We start from the raw sequence: 23,454 nt of genomic DNA on the forward strand, positions 1-23,454 counted from the left end.
TACCTGGCTAACCAAGGGCAAGTGGGTACTCAGCTAGGGCTATTTACAAGATAGCTCTAATTACATGGGCTACACAGGCCTGCTGGCTTTGATCAAAAATATTTCTTCCCAAAACACATAGTGCAAGGCTTGGGCTATAGGCTAGGGTCTGGAGCTAAAGTATAATAGGTAACAAGGTTAAAGGTCACAGTGGTGCTCTTCCAATCAGGAGAACAAATCAATCATGGGCCAAGGAGAGTCAGTTTGAGAAATCAAGCAGAAATCTAAATGCTAAAGATGAAGACACAAGCAAAAGCAAAAATAAACCAAGAATAGATGTGCAGAAGAACTGGCCAGCCAATAAGAGTGGAGGCCCACTGAATCAGTACAAAGGACTTTATGATTTCCACCAACATCAGAACTATTGGGTCACTCCCGTTTGTCCTTGAAGAGGCCAGAGTTAGACTCTCTAGTTATAGCCTCATCACTTAAGCACAGCTCCCCAAAACCAACACTTAACAATTCCACCCCACCAGTGTCAGGTGATGTCATCTACTTTGTGATGACGAACACGCCACCTCTCAAACGTTGAGAGCAAGTGTGAAAAAGTACCTACCAAGAAAGATGGGGAAACAGCAAACCTCTACCAGCTTTTATACCAACAGCTTCCAGACAGGACTGGAGCCCAGGAAACATGGGTCTTGGTGGTCAATCCGCTCAAGGAGCATTTCTGATCTAGCCTTATTTCTGAGTCATGTTTATCACCCTTCTACCCTCCAGGAAATCACAGAATCTTCCCTTTCATCTCTCTCACCCTTTCTCTCTCTTTTAATCTTTAAGGAGTATATTTCTGCCTGTGGTGATCAGTAAATATTTATTGGATTTGAATTTAGAATTCTAAAATGTGTGCAATATTGGTCTCCTCGTATCAACTTTATGTGTTACATGGAGAGGGGGTCCATTGTATATGGACCCCAGTCTCATTAAGTCCTGGCCCTCCCATGTTGCTTTGGTTTTCTAACTGAGCCTGGGCAGCTTGACCAGAAGGTAAGGTGTCTATATAAGCAGCATCTGAACAGTGGAAGCAGCAAGGTGTCTACTCAGGGTTATGGCACAGATGGTGAAGCTGTGGTCGGTCACATCCATGGTCAATTCAACAGGTAAGTCCAAGAATCTATCTCGTGCAATGTAGTAAATGGTCCTCCACAAGTGTAAAATCTACATATGATATAAAATGGGAACTGACTGAGTCTATTTCAGGGAAAGGATTGAGGACAGAGAGGAGAGGAAAGATGGGGAGAGAGAAGCATGACTTGAAAAATATTTGGAGCCCAGCAGACCTGAGTATCACTCTGAACCAATATTTACCAGCTCTGAACTCCTTAGTAAGCTCCTTAGTCTCTTGTGCTCATGCCCACTGCTATAAAGTGGGAGATAATAATAGTATCTTTCTTCTGGAATTAACAATCAAATGAGATATTTTCCAAAGGACTCCAGCTCCCTCCCTCACACTTACAGGAAAGTGCCAAAGAACTTTGAAGTGCTGGATGTATTTGGTAACAGAGAAAAGCAGGGAGGGGCTCAACAGGATCCTAGACACAGGAACAGGTGTGTTGGGGGCTTATGGCCCCTCTGCACATTCTGGCTATTGAGCCCAAACCAGAGTCTCCTATTCCTGAACACCATTTATCCTCCTTGACTTTCACATTTGGTCATTCAAATAACCCTTTTTGCACATCATGCATTACTGAAGACCCTGGACAACGACGACAAATAAGACTTACATGATCCCAGCTCTCTGAGGATGACTTTTTGTTCAACAACATTGTTTTCTCTAAAAGCCACTTGAGGGCAGGTACACTAGTTACTAGTTACTGCTTCTGTATTTCCATGGTGCTGTGCACACAGCAATACTTAATAAAAGATGTTGGTTAATTCTTTGACTTTTCTCTTTCCAATATACTCTCCCCTAATATCATATTCCATGTATCACCTCACTCATTCCAAATTTCCACCTTTGATTTTTTTTTTTAAGTCATGGCAGCCAAAGCTGTGTAGGGTCTACTCTCAAGTGGACAACCCAATAAGACATGCCCCAAGTGTATACCCAGGCAATAGTGAAAGAGAATTGGTCCTTTTTATAATGGTCCATGCAAACATGGAAGAAAAGAAAGAAAGAAGGAAGGAAGGGAGGGAGGGAGGAAGGAAGGAGAGAAGGAAAGGAGGGAGGGAGATGTAAATACATCTTGAAATAAGCAGATGGGATCTTGCTAAACACATGAAGACCTTCATTGAGAATTTTTTTAAAAACACAAGTTTTGTAATAGAGTGAGTATACAGAACATACAAACAGGCAATTAATAAAATAACCTCTCTGTATCTCTTTACTTGAATGAAATTTTAACAAAATGTCATTCTCATTCCCTCATTATGACCTAGTGAATATATTTTCAAGTTAGCCTAATGCCTTTGAAGTGCTGACGTTAGATATTCTGTCACACTCTGCCTGGGCCCTTTCACAGAATATACTCTTAATTAACAATTTGCTACTATCAGACACAGATCTCACTTGCCCCTACGAGGATGGAATTTATTGGGGTTTTGTTTAATGTTTTGTTTTGTTTTGGAGGAGCAGTGTTGGTGTCATTGTTGTTTCTTGCTTTGTTTCTTGGTTAGCTGTCATAATAGAGGAATCCCTCTACTATACTATAAATCAGGTCCTCCTATCTGTCAGCTGGCATTTTGCCTCCATGTTAGTGAAGGACAGAAGGCCTGTTACTGAGAAGATGCTTTGCACTAGGGAAACTCTTCATATTACTCCCTTCCCAAATGGCAGCATCTTCTAGAGTGAGCTCCCAAAAACCTTGCATCACTCCTGCCTAGAGTCACTGGATCCAAGCACAGCCTGTGCTCCAGCACACAGCACATCAACTGGAATGATCCCAGGTCAGGTCTGTAGTCTCTTCCCCACTGACCCATGCAATAAAGAACCTGAAATAACAGAGACCTTGAGGGAAGGAGGACCAGAAGAAATTAGGCTCCTACCACCGCTACTGTCCTTGAGGGATCATGTATTTCACTGCCTCCTTTCATGGAGGTCCAAGAAGGCCCAAGGAATCAGGTGTAGTTAGAAACAATTCTGGAAGAAGACACCAGATGTCTATGGTTTGCGCAGCCAAGAATACTGTGAGCTATAGCTATTAGTGGTTTGGGGAGTGTAAAAGAACACAGGAAACCTGCTCTCTGTCATCTCTTTCCTGTGCTCTCTTTGAGCATGTATTACAATGCAAAGCCTAAAAGCTGCTGGTCTCCTTTAGCACAGACTATAATCCTATTAAAAGGGATTATTCCATTGTCCTGGGCTATCAGATCTTGGTAAGAACTCATTTAGGTCAACCTTTTAGGAAATTTACACACATGAAAAAAAATGTTAAATAGGCTATTTTTTGTATTTCTCAAAGAAAGCTAAGCCTGGTGGACTTGACTGTGTGCAGCCCTGTGTGTTTTCATTTTCCTGTAAAACCTCATGCAAATTCTGGCTCTGTGGCCCCTTTGGTTCCTCAGCATTAGCAGCACATGGAGGACACTGGAGCAGGAGTCAGAAACCTAGTAATTTCCACTGAAAGGACTTGAATGCTAAATCCACTTCAATCACCACTACTTGCTATTAATCTCATTCTGAATTCTTTAGTTCAGTCAAGCTCTGAGGCAGAGAGAAGAATAAGAGAAAACAGAGCAGAGGATGTGATTACCTAGTCATGAATCAAGAGGTCCCTCTTGAGCAATTAGGGGCTTGAACTGACCCATGCCCCAGTGAATATGTGGTAACTCAACCTTTAACTTACTACCCCTAACTCCTCATTCTCCTGCTATATAATAATGATATAAGGGGCTGGGGCTGTAACTCAGTGGCAGAGCACTTGCCCAGCATATGTGAGGCCCTGGGTTCGATCCTTAGCACCACAAAAAAATAAACAAATAAAATAAATGTATTCTGTCCATCAATAAATAAATAAATAAAAAGACAGAAACTTCTCAATCTTTCCAAAATCCACTGCTCTTGCAGTGGCTCCAAATGGTCCCCATCTCCTGGAGTTCACAGCAGTGTGTAATCCTCTTGCATGAGACCTTGAACATAGGCTGGACTCTGTGAGTTTTAATCAATAGAATATAGGAAGATAATGTGATTGATGTGATGTCACTTATAGGTTATGAAACATTGAGACTTCCATCTTGCTCCCATTCTACTTTGGTTCTGATGGAGAGACTTCCAGGACAAAGAACTGAAAGAAGACCCCAGTCAACAGCCAACAGGAAATGAGACCTCAGTTCAGCATCTCATTTAAGCAGCCACCAAAGGCCTTGGAAAGTGATCCTGGCACAGTCCTGTACTTCCAGATATGTATCCCTAATCATCACCTTCACTGTAACTTATGAGAAACCCTAAATCAGGGGACCCAGCCAAGCCAGGCCTAGAATACCGACCTACAGAAACTGTGAGATGCAAAATATGCATTGTTTTAACCCACTAACTTGGAAGATAAATGTTATGCAGCTATGCACAACTGATATGCCTCCCCATCCTCTACAGTAGCGATCATTCATCCTTGTCTAAAAACTTTCAAGGAGCCCCTTAACTGATTTTCTGTCTCCCCTATATCCTTAACCAGTCTGTCTTCTCCAATGTTATTAAGTGAGCTTCTTAAAAGACAGCAAAATTCGTGTTGTCATTGAAAAATGAAGATTTAGGTCATCAAATTCCATGGCTAACAGATCATCTTCAATTCTACCTATTTTATATTGCATTGACCTCAGTTCAATTTCGTTTGGACAGGGGTAAATTTTTCCACTGTAAAATTTAAAATTAAAAACAAATGAAGACATGGGAGCATTTCATGTATTCTGGTTTCCCAAGTTTTGGAGACTCCTTTTCTTTGTCTCCTTAAGTCCATTTGACTCATTTTGGCCAATGAGACATGATTGGCACAAGTCATTTGTAGGTGAAAGTATTTCATTGCCATCACACAATCCTATTTTCCTGTTCCTTTTCATATAGATCATGGCCATGAAATGGAGCCTGCAACTCAGAGAGATTATAGAGAACAGAGTCTACTGGTGTAGCATAAGTGATCAATAAAGCCTTGTTGTGTTGGTACATTTATATTTGGGAGCTCTCTGTTATCATAGCTCAACCTATTCTACTCTAAAAAAGAGTCAGTGAATTAGTCCTGAATTAGTCCAAATTCTGATTTTATGGATGAGAAACAAAGGAGAGAAGTGATTGCCCAAAGTTGCCCAGAAGGGTACCCAGTCCCAAACAACTCTCCAAGACATTAGGCCTATGCCAGTTATGTCTATCAGGACTGATGATTGCTGTGATACCAGGGCAAGAAGAGAATACTCTCTTCCCACCAGAAAACAGCCCCCTCTTGGCCCATGGGCAATCACCTGCATGTGATCATCTGCTAAGATCTAATCATCAGCACAGGCCACCTCTTCTGTAGTTTTCTCCCACTATGACTATCATAATGACCATTTCCAGCTCGTTTTTTGCCAGAGATGCTGTAGACATCTTCAAGGTAGAACGGGGGACGGGGGGGACAGGAAATAGAAAGCTAAAAGCCCCTGGGGAGTTTACAGCAAAAGACCAATAATCCCCAACAAGTTTCCAGAATTCAAGGCCCTTTACTACTGTGTTTTCAAGACATGAATCTGGAAAAAAGGGAAGGGTAGACATTAGCCCAACTTCCTCTAAGCACAACATCCCTAATACTGAATGGCTTTTGAAGTGCTCTGAAATGGGCCCTTGGTCAGTTGACATGGGCTTCCAGCAGGGTGACCACATGTCCTGGATTGCCCAGAACAATCCCAGCTGCACCTATTGCCCTGGAAGAATTATTAATAGCATTGCCTTTTATTCTCAAACGTGTCCCAGTTTGGAAGACAAATTATACAGTCACCCCAGCTTTGAGACTGCAGTCACCTGCCAAGTTTCATTTCCCAATTCATTCCCCACAGGCCACTGTCCGCAGACTGGTAGAAAAGGAAGAATTTCTCCATCAATTCAGAACCACCAGAGAGAGTTAGTTTCAAGCAGACACTAGGCTATGGGATCATGGGTTCTGATCTCACCTCTGATACCATCTGTCTGGGTAATTTTGACAAAGTTGTTTTCCCTCCTTTGACCTCCATGTTATATAAAATATTGGAGTTGTATTGAGCTGCCTTTTGATTTCCTTTTAGTCTTTGATTCCATAAACCTGTCTATTAGAGAGGTTTCCAACAATGGAAGAATCCACATGGGTACCAAGCATTGAACACAGATGGAATCAGTCATGCAACCAGGAGATACATTTACCATGTTCCTTTTTAAATCCACATAGATGCTATTGTGATTAACGGAATGCAAAATAATTTAAAACCATCACAAAATTCAGAGTAGCTCTGCATCATTAAGAATTTTCTCAATCAACGAGATGAGAAGTGCCACAGCTATCAGGTTGGAAGAATAGACTAGAAGGCAAAACATACTGACATTTTTAAAGGCTATTTATGGTTGAACAGGCTTAGAAGTACTGAGCTATAGTAATCAAGCAATAAAAAATGTAATTTTTTTATGATCTGTATATTTTCTTTGGGGCGGGTAGTGGTACCAGGATATTCATCAGTCACTCAAATGAGTCTGCAACTCAGATAAGGCCCAAAACCCACTGTTTTGGAAAGACACTGTTTTCAGAGGCCCTATTAAGCCCCGTCTCCACCCATGAAATAATGGTAACATTAGCTTCTATTTACTATGTTCTTACTATGTGACCAAAAATCATGCTAAATGCTTTTTATTGACATCATGGTCTACAAAAGAGCTGAGGTGAAAAAATGTAGGCACAATGGAACTAAGTCACTACCCTAAGCCTACTGTGGGGCAGAGCAAGACTAGAACTCAGGTATATGTGACTGGTACCTGTGTTCTTTCTACAATTCAGGTTGACCACTAAACCCTCCAGGAGCTGAGAGTTGAAACCAAGTGTTTGTTTCCAACAGTGTGAATTTTAAAAGAGAGCAAGCCCGAGGAAGCACTACAGAGTAGAGGGAGTCAAGAACCAGGACAACATTCTCCAAGTGTCTTGTAAATTCTGAGCCCCAAGGAAGAGCACAGTCCTGCTCTCCAGCCATAGACTGGACAGCCATGGTAGCACACAAGTTCATTTATCTTAAGAACATTTTTTAAATGAATAAATGAGACAGATGCTTCTTTTAAGTTTTTGAAACTACCCTTAAAAAATTTCAGCAACAAAATGAACTGCTGAGCTAAATCCTTTCCCATTTTTCAGTTAAACTGAAATTGAAGAGAAGTGCTCTTTATTATTTTTCCTGTCTTAGCATCCTCTGCAGCAAAAGTAATGAAATAGGCATGCATAAGGGAAAGCTTCAGGGGAGGAAATACATCCTTTGCCTCTGAAATCCTAGGGCACTGTGCCGTGTGGATCAGAGAGATGAAGCTTTAGTCTTATAGGCTGTCTTGCAACTGTAAGCCATATTTAGGGGTGATAGGGTCCTGGAAAGGCAGTGGGCTGTAGATGCTGAATAATCTAATTATGATTCTCTAAACTTCCACCACAACTTCTTTCATTTCTTAGTCACCATCTGAGAAGTGTTCTTCAGTGTTCCCACTTATTCCAGGCTATAGCAGGGCCAGAGCAGGTCTTGTAGTAGAGGATTCCCTGCATTTATCCACCCACCCCACACTCTCCAAGTTCCCCTTTCACAGGGATCTTTCTGCCCACCTTACTAACCTCACTTGAAATTTTGATATCTACCTGGTGATTGAACACATATTCTCTTGGGTCTATGGAAGCAGATATTTCACTGAGAAAAAAAATAGCCCCCACCTCATCTAGCAGCTCTGTGGATTTGGAGACTGTGAAGGATTGAATTTTACCCATATTCTGAGCAACTAGAGGGTGAGGTGAGGAATACCAGTGGCTACCTTTGCTCTGGTACATTTGAGTTCAAACAAGATAATGTCTTTCATCTTGTATCTTGCTTCACTCTAAAGATTCTGTTGGCCTTAAAATATTTATGTCAAGAGCCACTCTCATCACATGAAAATTTTGGTTATCTAAGAGAAGAGTTTCTTGTTCCTATTTTCTCATCTTCTGAGAAATCATACTCGGCAGAAAGAGGTAGCACTCACCAAATAACTATGACATTCTCTGTGGTTCCTGGAGGCCTCATGACCAGTGTGACAAATTAAATGGGAGCTAACATGACCTGGGAATCATGGGACTCTTTTGAGCCACTGCTATAAATAGTAGATGTATTTCCTCAGTCCTCCTTTGTCTGCTGAAGCAACTTTGAAGGCTATACCTTCCAGATGGCATGTCCACCCAGTGGAAGGCATCAAAACTACCCCGTGGGACACTGTGGGAAGACGGGCAGCTGTACAGAGTCACTCATGGCTCATCCAATCCTGTATTGGATGGACAGGAAAGAAACTCTTATTGTGTAAACCTTTGATGTGTCTGTTACCGCAGCTCAGATCATCTCATACAGTATCAAAACCATTAGTGTAGCATAGCAGAAATGCTTTCCTGAATGCCAGCTCAGCCTGGCATGCACATGGGTCCACAGCTATAGCAGCCACTACAGCAACAGGAGTGTATGATGAAGCTTCTCTCTTTATTGCTGCCATCAGTGTGGCTCAGCTCCACACTTGGATTCTCTGTTCCAGGTTTCATGGTCCCAAGACAAAGATAATCTAATTGGCCCCATCAGAGCAATCAGCTGTAGCATGAAAACAGGGTCATGGAGCATGGCCACGGCCATGTGGGTCCAATCCCTATGTACTAGGGCTCTCCAAGAGGAGGGCAGATAACCATGAGGGACTGTGAGAGAAGGGCAACTTTCCCAATCATTGTTGAAGGCAGGCCTGCAGAACTAGCTCTCTTAATGCATCCCAAAAGCCAATTGAGATTAAAAACCCAAACAAACAAACCAGTATTGATGTGCCTGAGGATGACAGAAAGGAGGACAGAATAAAGGCATAAGGAAGTCCCAGAGAAAGGATTTAAGAAAGAAGAGGAGGAGAAGTGGTTGGAGATGCAAGATAAACCACTTCAGAGTCAAGAATGTACAAAAGGTAAGTGATCCAAACCAAAGCACAGCAAAGAAGTGTGTGTTTCTAAGGAAGCTCTTTTTACCCACTATCTTAGGTTTACAACACTTGTGAGTAAATTAATAATGCTGAGTCTCACACACACACACACACACACACACAATAATGACTTCATTCAGGAAGAGGAAGACAGGGCCTTGCTCCTCAATGACCCATCCTGGGCTGCTCCTATAAGCTGCCAGTGCCATGGGTTGACAGCAGCATCCCAGCTACAGCAGATACTCATGTGAACAAAGCCATTCAAAGGCACCTCTGCTTCCTCACTGACTGTGTGCCTGTCCTCTTCAGGACTCCAGTTTTCCCGGGTTTGGTAATTCCAAATAGCTGGAATGTGTGATCTCTCACCCATTTATCACTTCCCAAAGGGAGGTACATTTGCATTAAAGCTCACACTGAAATGGTTCCAGGTTCACACCTCTTTGCCCAAACAGAGGAATTGCCTGGCATCAGAGCATCTGCAGTCCCAAGATTTCTCACATGACCCAGTCAAGAGATCTGCAGCAACAGTCATTGCAGAATATCTTTCCTGTTATTGTCCTTCTCCACCTCCCATTTGTCAATTTCTGCTCCCTGAGACACACAAGGCATATGAGTTCTCTGCCAAGAAGAACCTCAATGTCCCTGCTCTCTCAAAATGTATAATCCTTGGGAGTCAGGACTGGACATGCTTCCAGGTCTCTGCAGAGAAATCACAGCCTCCCCCTTCGCCAGGTCACTCTGAATTGCCTCTGTTCCGAAGCACCCCACTGGGGTGCAGAGTCCCAGACAGGGCCTCCAGACCAATTCTATCCACGTTTGACTTATACACCTTTAAAAGGAAAGCGGGTCAACCATGCCAGCAGGCTGTCAGGGAGCATGCTACATTGTCTACATTGTTTACATCGTCAACCTCAGACCTCCAGCTCTGCCAAACTAAAATTTCCTGACTGAAATGCTCAGAGCCCCAGTATGCACATGAAAGTGCAGTAAGTGGAGGTGACAACAAAAGCCTAAGGACTCTGCAAAGTCAGTTACCAATAACCAGTGCTGCAAACATTGATCTGATACAACACATGTTACCTACACTCTCCCAAAAGGAAAGAGGCTGAGTAGAGAACAGTTGAGGCCCAAGAGCAGTGTAATCAGAGGGATTTCTTCCACTCTTACCTTTGATGGTTGCTTCACCCTTTCCTGTGAGTCACCATCTCTGTGAACTGGGAGACAGTGATCAGTCACAGTTTTAGAAGCAGGTACAAATCTCCCCATGATATCTACCCCAATTAGTATGAAGGACGAACTAAAAGACACAGGAGTTTCCTTACTTCCTGGAAGTGCTTGACAATATTCCCCCCCACCCAACCCCCCACCACCAAAAAAAAAAAAGAAAAGAAAAAAGAAAGAAAGGAAGCTGTGCTACTCTACTCTTAGAGTGGGGTGAGGATAGAAAAGGAAGGAGTCAGATCCAGAAGGAGATAGCTGAATTCTTCTCATTCATACACACACACACACACACACAGGTACATATGCATATACACATGGAAAGACAGCAAGGGTATGCAATTAGTAAACAATTAGGACTCAGCTGGATGCGCTATATAATCATGAAGAGGTAGTGAAGACCTTCCTTTCTTAAGGTAAATAACTCTTGAAGGACTTCAGTAAAGAGAATCCCACTCTGACCTGCAAAGTCAGAGAAGAGAGAGAGAGGCGGAGGGCTGGGGCAGCTCTCTTTGTTGCTGCCTGGTCTTTGAAGGAAAGGAGGCCAGAGAGCAGGAGGCAGCCTGAATCTCTGTCAGCCCTGATCCCTGAGGTCTCCAGGGACTCAAGCCCCTCTGCAAGAAGGTGACAATGGACCTGCCATAAGCTGGGTACAGGGTGGGACCTCAGATCTCAATCAGAAGTCTAGAGCAGAGCCCGGGTCCACATATGTCCCCCAAGTCTGCATGCAGACAAAATGCTCTGAGATTTGTCATGCCTATAAAACCAATTTCAGTCACTTCCAACTGCACTGCATGACCTCTTATTTCTGAGCTTCGGAATAGTCCTCACACCTATTTTTTCCAATACTAAAAAAAGAAAAAGAGAAAAAAAATACTCTAATGGGATCAAAGTGAGTAAAATCAATGACTGAGAAAAGAAGCAGAGACACTGTTGTTGGGGTGCTCACAGCCAGACTGAAATGAAAGCGAATTTCCTTGTACTTCCAGAGTACACAGTTTTCCTTCATAAAAAAAAAAAAAAAAACAACTACAACCTTTTGGTTTCTCCTCAAGCTGATGCTAAACACCCTGTCCAACCTCTGGATGGTTCCATCCTTTATGCACCTATTGGGTAAAAAAGAGCATCTTTGCAAAGGTGGAAATTTTATTTCCAACTGCTTTGCAGCACATTTTTCAAAGTACAAAACATGGATGCCCAGGGCACTTGCTGAAGTAAGAAGCTGTGCACACTCAGCTCAACAGCACTGCAACAGGCTGGATGAGGACAACAGGGCTACACCTTTCTGACATCTAGGGTCAGCTCTGAACCATGGGTCCTTGCATTAGTTGGGAGATGCAGAGCCAACTCCTGGGCCCAGGTGGAGAGCTGACATCTTGATGGCAATATTCTATGTGCAGCCCCTTCTGCCATAGGATCTGAGTGGCTTTTCAAGGTGTGGATGAGCTCAGTTCACTTCTCAAGACCCCTGTCAGGTCTCCTGGCCACCTTGATTAGAGAGAAGCCTTGCCTGCAAAACATAAAAGCTATCTGTTGATTTAGACTCAGAATGAGGGCTTCAGTTGAGGCACTGCAGTCAGGGGGGTTAATATGGTTTTTGATGGTGCTGGACAGAGAGATGCTTCCTTACAGCAAGGTCCCAAAGTGGTCCTCAAGGCCCTTCATCCATCCACCAGAGATGAATGTCAGAAGCTCCCCGCTGCAAGGCCCAGTAAGGGCCTGTTCCAAAAGCAATTTAAAGGGCCAAAGTAATTGACTTTCTATTAGCTTCCTTGAGGGACTGTTTTAGTTTCATTCCATCGACCTTCAGTCATATGCGGACGTAATGTCTAACTCAGTGAGGCAAGAACAATTAGCAAGGTCCCGAATTATGTTTCTGCTGTGCCGTCTATTGGTGACCCACGTTTGAGGCCAGGACAACTGCATCACAAGGGCGGTTAACAAGAGCCTGTACTCCACAGTCTTAAATTACCCAAGGGAGACAGGCTCTGCAAACACACTTTGGGTGCTAACAGCTCTAATTAAGAGTGCTGCTGTCTCAAATGGGGTTTTGAATAGGCAGAAACCTGAAAATACAAATCAGGAGTTCCAAGGAACTCTGGACCACTTTTCAGACCCTGTTCTATATGCAGTAGGAGAATCAAAGATAAGTAATATAATATCCATTACTCTAGAACTCACACTTTAGAAAAAGAAGACAGAAAACAACTGGTTATAATATACCAAAGAATAAAATACTAGTAAAACAATTCTATGGCCTTGTGGTTAAGATGATTTTAAGAGGAGATCACCTGAGCTAGGCCTCAGACAGGTAAAGGTGGAGGAGATCAGAGGGGAATATAGATTGAAATCAAGATCTCAGGTGATTCAATGTTATTAGTCTGGGGACCACACTTTGCAAACCACCAAATTACAGAGTACTTTGGAAGTGAAAGAATCTCACCACAAACTGGCTGAAATAAAGTGTAAGCCACTGGCCCACTGTAACCAAAAATTTCAGAACAAGTGTTAGCTTCAGACACAGCTGGATATAGGAATTTAAAACATTCATCAGCACTTACCATTTTCTTTCTCTATTTCCTAACTAATTTTCTCCTCTGTTGGTTCATTTCTAGTTGAGCTTTCTGTATCCAGAGTCACTGGCATTTTAAACTATTGTTATAACCAACAATTTCAGGAAAAAAAAATGGGAGCTCTGCTGTCTCAATAGTTACAGATCAGGTACACAGGTCAGCAGCCTGTGTCTCTCCAACTGAGAAGACAATGTTCTCTTCACCCAGGCATGGATTGTATGTATTTCCTTGGATTCCTTGGGCTTAAACTGGGGTGGGAGTGAATTCTAAATACCCCCCACAAAATGTGCTTTATCATTTTGAAAAGTCAGAATGAATTTGTGGCAGGAACAAATCAACAAAGTTACTGTAAACAGTTACCAATCTGGCCACAAAAGTTGTCAAACAAAGGAATTTGGATGTCATTAACATGATCCACAAAAGTTTTTTAAAGCCCTATCTTACCTGAGGTACTACACAAAGACCAGAAGATGCAGGCATAGAAGGCACTCAAAGAGATGAATAATGGATGAGCAGCTACCCTGGATCAGGCACTTTGTAAAGAGGGGGTGTTTCAATGATGAGGTGGATAGAGACCCTTGACATTGAGAAAGAAACTTAAATACTAGAGATCAGGAGGACAGCAATCTCTACTGCCACCTTCTATTGAGACCTCACTGGGCATTTGGAATTTTCATGTCACATATAATTATAGACACTTATCATGGTATATTTTTGTTTTGACTCTTCAGATGAGAAGCTGAGAATTACAAGAGGTAAGAGTCACACTGTGATCTGAGATCAAACTCAGAAAATGGACCAAAGCATACGCAAGATCAAAGGAAACAATTCGTACCATGCCTGACAAATTCTGAACACCCAACATATATGTGACCATTATTCTGTGTACAGGGAAGAATGTGCAAATGAAATAAAAGGGTCTTAAATTTTCTTAGTCAAAAGCTTTGGGGTTTTCTTTAATAATTTAAGTACACAGTAAGTAGGGAGAGGAATATAACGAACATCCACATACCCACTACTTAGAATGCTAGTATATTAAAGTTTGGTCATATTTGCTTCAGGTATTTTAAATTAAAACAAACATTATGGATAACATTGAGGTTCCTTGTCCCTCTCCCTCTTATCCCAGAGACAATCACTCTACTGAAACTCTTTCCATCCTTTTACTCCTTTCTACAAAAATATCTGAACACAAATACTTACCCATAAACCACTCAGAGAATTACTTTATATGTTTTGTAAATGGATACTAAAGTTATTACTTTCTAGATATCACACTAAACCTTCCATTAGGCCAATAGTTTTGTGAAATTCATATATATTGAGGCATAGAGATCAATTTCATATATTATTATTACTATTAAATCCAGCTTATGAATACACCTTGATGTATCCATTTCTCTATTGATGAAAATTGCTTCCAATTGTAAACTACTGAAATCATTGCTACAAGGAAATCCTGTACACAGGCACCTCTGCATATGAGTGAAAATTCCTATCCAGTATTTTTAGAAGTAAATAGTTACAGTCCTAGGGTCTTCTTCACATGTAGTGACAGGTTGCTTTTAAAAGTGTGTCTTTAACAAAATGTCTCATCCCCCATGGTGTGTGACAGATGTCATTTTCCCACATCCTCACAACATCTGGTGTTCTTAGATGTCATCTTCAATGAGAAGAAACTGATTGACTCAGGAAAAAAAATATGTGAAGGACTCTGGGAGGTTTATAGAATAATCCAGCACAAGGGCTGAGAAAACAGACTCAGTACTTCTTGGCTAGGTACAACATCCAAAATCCATCCTGGCAAGTACTCCATACCAGGCTGCCCTCAGCAACAAGCACTGTTAACTGCAGCTGTCCCAACTAACAGACATGCCTGACACTGCATGCCCCAATCATGCCCCTGTCCCTGCAGACCCAGCTCTCTATGGTCCCACGACCATCAATACCCTTTGGATGAGTTACTCAGAGTCAGCAGCAAGGTCATGGGTCATGTGCCTATGCCCTACTCTGCAAGGCAAGCTGGGATGACTAGCATCTGGCATTTCCAGGCTCTTAGGGGAAGTCTGGCTTTAATCCACAAGGTGGGGGAATTCCCCAATAGTAGGAATGAATTTAGATGATAGATGGACGAGACTGACAAGTGTTTACTACATTGACACTCTGATGAGTATGAAAATTATACCACTGTTGGTTTAATTTCCATTTCCTTCCTTCCTACAGAATTTAAACATCTTTTTCATATATTTATTGATCATTAAGGTTTTCTCCTCTGGAAATCACTCTTCATATACTTTGTCGCTATTTTTCATTGAATCATTTGCAATTTCATATTGATCTGTAGTTGTTTTTATATTATGGATAATTATCTTTTGTAAGTTATACATGTAGCAAATATATTTTCCCACTCTATTGATTGTATTTTTATTTTAAAGTATCTTTTTTTTGTACAGAGGTTTTTAATTTAATGTTGTTGAGTTTATAATAAACTTCTTTGAGATTTACATTTATGGTCCTGCTTGAAATTTTTTTTCATAAGTTTAGATCTAGAAGGTATTCTCCTGCATTATCTCTAAAAGTTTTATTAAATTTGATTTTAGGTCTTTAATTCATCTGGAATTTGCTTGTGTGGATAGAGTAAAAATTTACATATGTAAATTCCTATACATAGACTCAATTCCTTTCTTCCTATTGATTTATAATGGCACCTCTGTCTGATTCCATGCTGCCATATTTGTTTTTGTCAGCTTCTAGGGCCTCTATTACAGAGTTGTTCTGCAAAATATGGTAGTTCTAAGGCACGGCTGACTACTAATATGTAAATTATTTAAAATTAAATAATATTAAGAGTTTTATTTTTCTGTAACAAGTCACACTCTAAATGTTCAGTAGCCACATGTGGCCAGTAGTCTTTATATTAAATAGCTTAAGGGTTGACTATTTCCATCATTAGAGAAGATTTTACTGAATTAGTCTATAGCATTGGTCCCTCCTATTATCGACCTACATAAAAATAGCATGGTTTTATAAGTATCAACAAAAAATAGAATTGCTCCCTCCTTATTATATTTCAAAATCGACTTAACTATTCTTTGACATACATACTTCAAAATGGATTTTAAAACCAATTTGTCCAATTCTGGGAATAGTGAATTTTGTTTAGAATTTTACTGAATTCATAGATTACTACCAGAAGAACTAACATCTTTATGATATTGTGCCTTTCTATTCATGATCATTGTATATTTCTGGGCATACTCAGGTTTTTATGTCCTTTAATAAAATTTTATCATTTTCTTCATATTTTCTCTGCTTATCTTTTATTACGTTCATTCCTTATTACCTTGAAGTCCTAGTGGCTTTTGTGAAGTACATTATCTAATTGGTGCAGAATCCTATCATTGTGTGTTGATCTTATAGTCATTATTTCATACCTATTCTAATTTTTCAGCATGTTCTTTTATATTTTTTGTAGATAATCATTCATACCAGTAATAAAGTTTTTCTTTCTCTCTAGCCTTCATATTTCATTTCTTTGTGTTGTCTTTTAGCATTGGCTCAGCCCTTCAGTACATATAGGATGGTAATAATAAGAAAAGGATATCCTGGAACCGTGTCTCAGGTTAACTGGCTCATTATAAACATCACCAGCAAATGCACTTTAGGTAGATGATACTGTTTTCCATGTTAAAGAAGCTCTCTTCCTTTATTAGTTTGCTATATTTTAATTACCAATAGATTTTTAAATTTCTTAAAATGTTTTTTCCCTCAAAAGGATCTTTGGTATCTCAGATTTAATACAATAATATGGTGAATCAGATTAATAGTTTCTAATGTTAAGCCTACTTTGGACTCTTGGGCTGAACTTGATTTTTGTTGTTGTGCTGGAGTTTTTTTACGTTTTCAAATTAACTCACAATGTTTCTAGACCTTTTTGCATCTGGGTCCTTGAATGAGACAGGGCAATAATCTTCTTATCCCTGTCATAAAGCCATCACCTAAAACTGTTTAAAAAATTATTTGGGAGAGTTTTTGCTCCTCTCACCTAAAGTAGTTTGCATATGAATAATCGATTCCTTGATCATTTTTTCATGGTTATTGTTCAGTTCATAGTTTTCATTGTATTCTTGGTAAATTTTTTTAAAAATGTGTTTCCTTAAAACGAAGTAATTTGTCCATAAGTTGATAGGACAAGGAGACACAGTTTGTATCTGTGTTTAAAAATAACAAGATAGAAATTCCAGAGAGAGAGAGAGAGAGAGAGATACAAGATCAGCATAGAATCTGGGAATCAAACACAATGGCCAAGGGTCAGCCTTTGAAAGGAGGTGACAAAGAGTAGGACATCAGGTGACCCAACTGCAGCACAGATGAGGTGAGGTCCCCTTTGGAGCATGGTAAGGAGGACCGGACCGGGAGGGATCAAGGAAAGGAGGGCCCGGGACTTGCAGGTATATGAATGACTTAATGTAAGTACTGATGCGAAAGAGCAGGAGGCTCAATTCATGTCAGTTACATACACCTGGGAGCCATTCAAATCACTCTTGTTTGGACATGATGCTGATTCTGCTCATTTCACAACAAATGGCAGACTCTTGGAAATTATTTTAGAGAATAAGATTTGGAATATTCCAACTTCCTGCAGCCTTACATGTAAAAAGTGGAAACTGCTCAGATATATCATTTTGATATAGGGTCAAAAAAGATGTCCAATGAAGCGAGACAGAAATGGGTTCCAGCCCCAACTTGGTTACCAGCCTATGGATCTTGGGCTAGTCAATTGACCTCTTTGAATCTTAGTTTCTTCCCACATGGGCATGATAGTCTTAGGGATCACCTTAGATACATATTGAGATAACTAAATGTGCTGACATATGGGGTGTTTGGCTGTTATCTGGCAAAAGGTAAGCACGGAATGAATAGCATTAATGTAAGTCAGAACTTAAGTCACCCATATTTTCCCTCTGGCTCTTGTTTTATACAGGAAACAGGTGTCCTGCTGAGGTGTAAGAGGGAGAGCATTTCATTGGCTTTGTAGTTTTCTCCACTGAGTGAATTTAGGAAGGTTAGTCCTCAAGGAGACTTCTAGGAACCTGCCCCAGCTCTTCTATCCTTGAAGGGCTGTCATGGGAAGGAAGGAGAACAAGCCTCTCAGTGGCTTGTGAATGAGAAAGCCTTCAGGGAGGCAGATTAGCCCCTGCAATGCAAGCCAGTTCCCTGGGCTCCTTTACCTTGCTTTGGGGATTCCCAGAGGTTTCACCCTCCTCTTCTTTCCAGAGTGAAAATGAACTCCCTCCTCTGGGGAGTTCTGACCCTGGGGCTGGCCACAGAGGCACACAGAATCCTTGATTCTCTACTTTTCCCTTGCTCTTAAAAGACAAGGCCATGAAAGCTATCTGTTTACAGGCTTTATAGATAACTCAATTAAGGACATTAACAAGGGTAGGGGATAAAGTCCAAAACTTTATAATGCTGGCACAGAACTGGCCCTTGGCCATAATCCTGACATGCTATGAAAGATGGTAACTCGTGACTCTATTCCCTTCCTGGTGGCCACTTTTATTCTTGGGAATGAGTTTCATGAGATTTTGTTGTTGTTGTTGTTCATTCTTGCCTTCCGAGTTCATAAATCTAGCAATGCCATCATGGCAGAGCAATAGGTGACCCCTGATTTTCAGAGGGTTCATCTGCCTGGACCATCCCTGTCTCTGACCCTCTGCACATCTTGTGCATTTGTTCATTGCTCCCTTGCATGTTCAAGAGTCCTTGTTGCCAGATTTCTTGAGAAAGGGAAGAGCAACAAGCCAGCCATATGGAGTGAGACTAGAAAACCTTCCAGGGTTGAAATAAGGGAGATTGGTACAGGAAGACTGTCAAACGCTCTTGTCCATGAGCCACATGACTCCCCCACCCAGTACTCCAGTTATTAGGGTGGTCAGGAGCTGGAGAAAGCCTGCCTCGGAAATGCACAGCATCCATCCAATTTCTGCTGAGCACTGTACTACTTCTTCTCTGCAAATAATTAAAATTTGCATTTCCTCACCAAGTTTTATTCTCCACAGGAAAATGTTGGAGTCTCCACTGCTGAAGACTCAGCTCTGAGGCTCTGTTACCATGGATCTGTGACTGTTCTGATTGGAACGTGGGATCCTACCAAAGCACCTTCCCAGAGAAGTGTAAATTGGACCCAGGCATGGGCCTTAGGATCTTTGCATTTCCAAAGATGGTTTGAGTTTGTCATTGGACTGAGAATGCTTTCTTTGGTTTCAAACTAAATTTGTTTTAGATCTTCAATCACCATTCCTCACTGTCTAAGAATACTGTTTTCTAGATTACTGGGTCTGACCCAAAAAGGTCAGAAATGTCTGTCTTTTGACCTATCCACTTGGACAGCTCCCTCACTGACACACAGTCTAGGCAAAGTTGGTCTTTCTCACAGAATAGATGGGAAACATGTCTAGACATCTTCGGGTAAAACAGATAGCCTTGTTCCCTCCAGGGTTAATTCTGAAGGATGCATAAATCACCCAGCTCTGCAGGAAATGTGTTAAAGTTCTGAAAATTCCTAGCCAGTCCTATTATCTTAACTACGAAAAACAATCTCCATCGTCCCTTGGGAGATGTACGTACTTGACTAAATGGCAATGAATGAAATAGCCCTTGCATATGGTGTCTGGTGAACTTATCTGGAAAGACATGCCCCCCATTTGGAAAACACCCATCTACAATAGAAAGAGAAATAAAAATAGAGGGCCTCTTATAAAATTATTACCTTGTCATTTAAGTCAACAGCAACCATGCCATGATAGAAACCAGCAGTTGTGCCACATTGTTTTATCACTCTAATTACATCAAGAACACAGTAACTGTCTGGCAGAGATAAGATTAAGGGAAGCAGAGCCCTTCTGAAATTTCCAATAGACAGCACCTGGATTTATGGACTGATTTTGCGTTTGGACATTAAGTTCAATTACTTTGCTTTAGCTCTGAAGAGTTCTGTCGCCAGAGAAATATCAGCTGGTTGATCCCTCATCACCCCAGCCCCGAACTCACCCTTCCTCCCTGCAGGGGCTGATCTGCCCACACCAGGCAGTGTCTCAGTCTGGGGGCAGGGGCTGTCCTTTCTCCACTACCTCCTCCTCTTTTTCCAGCTCTCCAGAGTATGAGCAGTAGAGCCACAGCCCTTCTTGCTAAGAAGCTTGGGATGAACAGATAACACAGAATCCAGTGGTGAAAGGGCCCTTTGGCATCATCAGATCTGACCCCTTTACTCTACAATAGTGGAAACTGAGGCTCTGAAGTAAGTGATTACCAAAGATCCCACAGCTGGACCTGCAGCCAGCACCTAGATTTCCACTGTCCTGAGCAAATGTTAAATTCACTTTTGTTTCTCACATACAACTTCTGCCCCTCCTTGGGCTCCCCCATGGCATGAGTAAAGTCACCCTGACCCACAATCTGTATCTGCCTTTAAAATCTGAAAACAACAGGTGAATGGGGAAGTATACATTCTCTCCCCCTTTCCCTCCTCCCAGAGGTGTTGTCTGCTCCTCTCTTCCTTTTCTTGTCCATTCTCTGAGTGGAGAAGGCAAGGGTGATACATAAGGGTTACCATGACTCCTTCCTTCCTTCCTTCCTTACAAAGTTGAAGAGACCAAATAAAATTTGGGAAATGTCCAAGTGATCCACCACAAGGCTTCCCTAACCCATATGCACAACTAAATCGCCTGGAGAACTTTTAAAACCACAGATTTTTGGCTCCTCCCTGGTCCTACTAATCAGAATAACAATGACTGGTTTTATATATTTTGTTTGTTTCCAATGAGCTGCTTAGGTGGCCAGCCTAGCACCAATAAATAGACCACAGATGGGAAAATATGGAACTTGCAGTGGATAAAACAACAATTTGCCATTAAAAAGAATAAAAAGAAAAGAAGCCCATCTGTAGCTCATGTACTCCATTGTGTCCACAGACACGTTATTTAACCTCCTTGAGGTTCAGTTGCCCTGTATGAAAATTATTTTTCTTTTTTGATAAAGATAAAGCATATTTTCATATATGCTTTATATAAAGCATACATTGTTATATAATATGTATGTAACATATATATCTATGTAATACCCACATATAATATGTGCTCAACAATTGGCAGCAGTGTGTCCAAGATACTTCAGGTCTTCTGGTTAATACTTCATGGCAGCTCCCTGACTTTCACTGCCCCAGGATTCCCCCTTCAGGATGAAAGCCCTACCCTTTCTTGTCCTCTTAACATGGGCACTGGGCAGTAAAGGTCCCTCTCCCTAACTGTGTCTGCTGTCAGTGAAAATCATAAATCAATAGTATAATGATGCTTCTGACCTTGCAAGCAGAATCCTTGAAAACTGGTACCTACAATTTTCTGTTCTGTTCTGTAAGCCCTCAGTCTATGGTAAACAAACAGGACCCTGGGCATGGTAGCTGGATTCTGCACTGGCCTGGCCCTGAACCAGGGGTAGTCCTGCTGGGCTTTTGTTTATTTGGAAGGTTGAGAATATAGAAGAGAAAACTAGAAGGAAGAGAAATTGCTGATTCAGCAGAAGAAGCACCCCAAAAGTCTCTGTGTCATCTCAGCAATTTGCAGCTACTACTCCACTTCTTTTCCCCACATTGCATAATATGTAAAAAGGTTCTCAATTGTCCATGATTCATCCCTTCTTAACTCATTGCAATTTGCTTCCTGTGTGCATGAAGTTCACTATTGACCCTCTACTCACAAATTCAATGGCTTTACTATGATTTCATGGATATAAAATTGTTTTCTAATCCTTGCGAGAAATGATGCATTTCTCTTCTAAATTAATTTAACTAATCCTTAAAGAAGACCTACAATATGTCAGGCAATGTCCCCGGTGCTTTTCAAAATTAACTTATTTATTTCACATCACAGGCCTGTGAGGTAGTCCACTTCATGAGGACACCAGGACTCAAGAGAGATTTAAATAACCTGCCCACAGGGCTAGTAAAATAATAGGATTATAATTCAACACTGGACATTAAATGATATTATACTGATCTTAAGGGTAAAGCCCATTCTGAATTCCCACTTGACAAGGCTGGAGAAACTAGCTAGCCAGCTATCATTGGGTTCTTTTTCCTCCTCCATTGGATGATAAAAGAATTCCTGATGTTGGGTGTCTCTAAGAAACAGGAAAAATGCCTCATTATTGTTCTGCCATAGTCACTGTCATTATATTTCCTCTCCCTGCTGCATAATGCCATTAATATAGCTCCTCCCCCATACACCAAGATGGCAGGCACTCTATTTTGAGCAGGCTTCAAAGGTACCTTCACTATTCCCTTGTCTACAGACCACAAAGCAACCCCCCTGCAGGTTTTGAGGTTGCAGCACTTAGGAAGGAGTTTGCCGAATCATCTCAAAAGCATAGCCCATCTCTGTTGCTACCAATAAGCTGTCGTCTCACCACTGCCACTCACAGAATCTCCATCTCCTCCATCATTTCAGTCACCAGGAATTCAAGTCTCCTGAGTAGGATAACCACCTTGTCCCACTTGCCCAGTACTTTCTTGGTTTTAATTCTGAAACTCTCACATGTTAGAAAACCCTCCAGTTTTGAGAAAACTGGGATAATATCACATATCCCAAGAGTAGATTTGGGAACTAGTTCTCCTTTAATGTCCCTGTAGACATGCAAGTAAAGATCAGAATGATATATAATTATTTTGTGTTTGCTAAAGCATGTTCTCTTGGATGTGATAACTCAGAAAAAAACTAAATAAACCCTCTAGCTCCACTTGCTTTAAGTTGATTTTAAAAATCAATAATTTTGGAGGTCACCTAACTGAGCCATATATACGTCTCCCACTAGTTTTGCTGTAGAGGACACGTCTCATTCAAGTCACCTAATGGGTTCTTCTGTGGAAGCTGCATTTCACTGACTTGTCCTGTGAAAGTTGGCTTTTCATTCTCTTCTTCCCTTGTACTCTGGGGTGGAGTTGCCTTCCCTTGTTCTGGGGGAAGAAAGAGGGTTGCCTTTCACTATCTTTCCTTGCTCTCCAATGAAAGATGCCTTTTGTATCCTAATGCTTAACTGCAGCGCTAGCTATTCCTGGGAAAAGAAACTGAAAACATGAGTCATAAGACTTTCTAATCAGCAACGTTTCCTAAGATTTACAGAACCCAGAACATCTGGTGACCTACAGATAATAGCAGCCCCGTGTATTTTGGACAGCCAGGCTATCTGAAACTTGTAACTACACTGGTGCCTGCTTATCTGATGTGCCTCCTCAAAAATTCTCATAAAATCCTTGCACCTGCACCCCCTAGGCAAGATCCCCCATCTTTCAGCTTGCCTTCCTGTTGCCAGTAAAGCTCTTTCTTCCCTCAGCACTCTTGTCTCTCAAATTTTGCTTTCATCCAATGGCAGTGATACTGAACCTTCTGTAGTTAACACAAAGACTGAGCCACATGCAAGCAAGAGCTCGATTTGGGTTACCGTCCACACTATCACTCTCCATCTGATGTCCTCCAC

Source organism: Marmota monax, unplaced genomic scaffold, assembly GCF_021218885.2.
Source record: "Marmota monax isolate L192 unplaced genomic scaffold, Marmota_monax_Labrador192_F-V1.1 WCK01_AAM20220418_F8-fsc00005, whole genome shotgun sequence".
NCBI lineage: Eukaryota > Metazoa > Chordata > Mammalia > Rodentia > Sciuridae > Marmota > Marmota monax.